Raw genomic sequence first — 4,480 nt, forward strand, 5'->3', positions numbered from 1 at the left:
TTGTGCATTTATGGGGGGTAGATTAGTTTAGTAGATTAAGTGGCAAGGGCTGCATAAGAAGGTGGGGGAGGATTGGGATTGGGGGCACCAACAAGGAGCACCCAAGAGCAACAGGGGCAAGGAAAAACCCTTATCAAGGAAGAAACCTTGGGCAGATCCACGGCTCAAGGGGCTAACCCAACTGCCAGGGGTCTTGGTGTGTGTGTTGGGGGGATTACAAGGGAGGGGGGCAGAAAGGCTAGGCAATCAAGGACATGGGTAGATAGATGGAGGAGAAATCAAAAATAATAAATAAACAGTTCTATGGAGATGTGCAAAAGTTGGAGAAAGTCAGATATGTGTGTGTGTGTGTGTTGACGTGTGATGAAATAAGAAAATAAATAAAAGGTCTGTAGCATAGGGAGAGGGATGTAAAAGTGCTAAAAGTCATGTAGGTGTGTGTTATGGAACTCATGTTATAGAATTCATTTTATGGAAAAAGAGGCAATATAAGTCATGTTAAGGAACTCTTGGGAATAGATTGGTTACTGCAGCTGAAATTATACGTAATGTTGAAGCCTGAATGGTCATTTATGGTTTACAGTTTTTCTCAATCGTTTTGATGCTTGTGTCAACTCTTATATCACATTCTCAAAACAGTTAATACCCGTGTCTGAACAAAAGCACTCTGGCTTGCAAAAGGCTGTTACTCTATCAAAACATTTAAAACATGCAGCAAAAGCAAATCAATCATTACACACTGGACAACAAAATGAGCATTATTGCTATGTCTGTTCCATTTCTTTCTCATTTTTCTGGTATCAGAGAAAACTGTGAAAAGACAAAATGTAATGAATTACAGTGTAAAAATAATTTACTCATTCCTCCCAAGATGTAACTGTCATTGACATGTAAGACCTGCAGCAAACACCTAGGCAAGACAAATTTCATTGAACTAGTCATTTTTCATCGAAATAGACATACAGTAAACACCTTTTGTAGGCTACTGTTTTCTTCACCAAATAGGCAATACAGTACTTTGTCTAAATGTGCATTAGATCCATACTTGCAAATAGCAACACAGTAGGCTACAGACATGGCATCTCTTTTGGATAATGAATGATTGCTGATTGAAGATGTGCAAAGGAGTTTCACACAGGTGTATCGGAGATTCAGACTTATGCAAGGAATCTATACCACCTGTGAAAAGATGTTTTCATTTTGTTTAGCACGGGAAAACCAATAGAGTTTGGGGTTTTTGAATGACATCTGTGTTAGCTGTTTTGCAAAAGGGTGTGAGAAATGTGTGAACACATTAACAAGAGATGACTTTTGCTGCAAAGAAAGTGTTCATGAAGACCAAGTGGATCCCAGTTTCCTTAAGCAGGTCAAAGCTATCGAGAAAAACTGTAATTAAATATGAAGTAGGCCTAGAACACTGTGAAGACCATGAAGGTGTAGCCTGCTGTTAGGGGGAATTTGTACTATTCATTTGGCCTGGCTACCAAACCAACTGTCATAAGAGAATTGATCTGGAATTTCTTGGTTCATGTCCAGTTTCCAAGAGGTGTAACCAGCGCTATAAAATTAAACTTAACTTGATACATTAAACTCTTACCGAAGGATTTCAGAAGTACAACAAACACATCTTTTTTGTAAATGAAAACATGAAAATCATTTCCTCTGAAGTTCAAAATTGGGGGTCTAGGAACAGAAACAAATGTGCCTATCCAACATTTCCTGGAACACTATAAAGCATTGTTTATCATCATGTGTCACATTTAGACTGTGTGCTGGCTTGATGTCATATAGTAAAATGCTAACATAAAACATCATGTTTTATCTGGTGTTTATTCTACCTATTGTTTTTTTTTGTGTTTTTTAAATCCAACATTTACTCCTTTACTGTAGCTCAGATATCTCAAGTAACACTTCCTCTTCAGGGTTAGGGATTTTACTATTTAGAATTTGTTTTGTTTATTTAGGAACATTTGGACGTGCAGGGCGTGATCACTTTATTTTTAGTAAGTTACATTTGGGAGAATAAGTATTTGGTAACTGGATTCAACTGAGCAGGAGGATGTTTGCGGATGATGTGTTTGAAATAGGACATCTGGCAACAAGCAAAGAATACACACAATATCACACATAAGTTCTTTGTATGCATAGTGATGGTAATTTTCCTAGTACCACAGTTATCTGGAAACTCAGTCAGGATGAAGGTCAATCAGGAAACAGGCTTTATTTTTTCAATGATGCGCATCAAGGGAGATTAGCAAGCTTCCCCCATATTTCTAACTAAAACTGAGAAATCCTAAACTTTAAGTACAGTACTCTCCAGAATTATTGGCACCTTGGGTAAAGTTGACTAAAAACAGTTATAAAAAATAATCTTTTGATGATTCATTGTACTCTCACAATGACAACAATAAGGAAAAATCCAGCCATGAAGGGAAGAAAATGTATTCTGAGAAAAAGGGAAATCTCATAAAGAAATAAATATTTTTTAACGAAAATACGTTGCTCACAATTATTGGCACACCTAGAAAAATCTTATATACAAAACCTGAACATTTTCAAAGGAAATCTCTAACAAGACACTAAAGGTTGGTCATGATTGGATCATTCATCAGGTCAATGAACCAAAACAATTATCCAGATCAAAACAATTAATGGTTTACTGAACACAAAATCAAGCCTCGCCATTGCCATCTCAGTCCCCTGATCTAAACTCCATTGAAAAATAGTGGGGTGAGTCAAAGAGGAGAATGCACAAGTGTGGACCTAGGAATCTGGACGATCTGGGGAGACGAACGGTCTTAAATCTCTTGCTTTGTAGTGTCATAGGTGAATATTACAAGCTGTTTTAGTGGCAAAGGGAGGCTTAAGAAGGTATTATAAGCAGGGGTGCCAATAATTGTGAGCAACGTGTTTTTGTTAAAAAAAATATTTATTTCTTTATGAGATTTTCCTTTTTCTCAAATAAATTTGCTTCCCTTCAAGGTTGGATTTTTCTTATTTTTTATTGTGAGATTACAATAAATCACCAACAGATTATGTTTTATACCCATTTTTAATCCACTTTAACAAAGGTGCCAATAATTCTGGAGGGTATTACAACAGAGGGGGGCATGGTCTGTTTTCATGATCATGATCCCCCAAAAGAAATACATACATGTATAATGCTGATCCACAATTCAATAGAGCACCAAATCATTATGGATGAAACTGACCATGATTTGACTGCAACATACCACAAACGCAATCTGATGAAACTAACACTGCTATCATTAGAAATGAGTGTTTCATGCTTTGCACTTTATAAGGGGGGACTGTTTCTTTAGTTCAGAGGAAATGTGCTTACAATGAACCAATGTCTTGGACTGCTTTCAAGAGGCAAACCTTTTTGTTTACAACAACTGTCTCCGATATCCCCATGAAATTCATCATGAAACCTACCCAGCTGGAGAACCCTATAGGGTTTCTGTGAAGGAATAATGTATCATAAATAAATGTCCTTCATTAAAATACAGGGTGCATAATAGGAACCTCTATGTTAAATCCCCAATTTTTAAAGGCCAGTTATTTCATGGATCCAGGATACTATGCATCCTAATAAAGTTTGGAATTAAAATAGCCCCACATCATTACCTAGAGATATCATGGTTTTCTTTCAGTTAGCCTAATAGCTGGTTTGATTGGCATTGAGCTATTAGGCTAACTGAAATAAAAAAACATGATATTGGTGAAGAGTGTGTGATGTGGGGCTATTTTAATTCCAAAGGCCAAGGGAACTTTATCAGGATGCATAGGAGTTCTTGCCCTCATTCACAGAGCAAGGACGGAAACATGCCTGTTTCCTTTAAACAAGGATGCACATACACAAGGCCTGAAACACAACCTTGTAATACTTAGCCAACTTGACATTGAACTCATAAAAAATAGAACACATTCTAAAAATAAGTCTCTTTTCTGAGTCAGTCAACCTGAGTGGGCGAGCCAAGGTGTCATATCACAGGCATCTGCCTGAGTGGTCCCTGATGGCTGCAACACATTGTGCAACAAATACAGTGGAAATGGCCCATGAAGTGAGATTATGAACCAAACTCAAAACATTCGATGAAAAAGGTTTTCCATGAATCAATATAGAATGATAATAAGGCTTCGACTTGGAGAGCAGGCAGCATCCGGGCAAATGGACTGAGCTGTTGTTCTGTGTCTGTGGGAACCTCACAGTGCACTTTGTCATACTTAATGATCTTCAAATTCTAAGCCATTTCCCCCTCAAAACCCCCATGAGAGCAGTAGTTATATCAACACTTTGTGAAGCCAGCCTCAGAAATTAAAACATTTGATAAACAGGAAATACATTGTAAATTCACAATAGCAAAACGTTTGTACAGTCATTTGCAAGGCCTACCTGGCTGTGTGTACACAAAGCATATCCTTTACTTCCAGTTGTGAGGTGGACGACCCTTTTGACAGACAACACATGCACCAG

Source organism: Alosa alosa, chromosome 10 (genome assembly GCF_017589495.1).
Source record: "Alosa alosa isolate M-15738 ecotype Scorff River chromosome 10, AALO_Geno_1.1, whole genome shotgun sequence".
NCBI lineage: Eukaryota > Metazoa > Chordata > Actinopteri > Clupeiformes > Clupeidae > Alosa > Alosa alosa.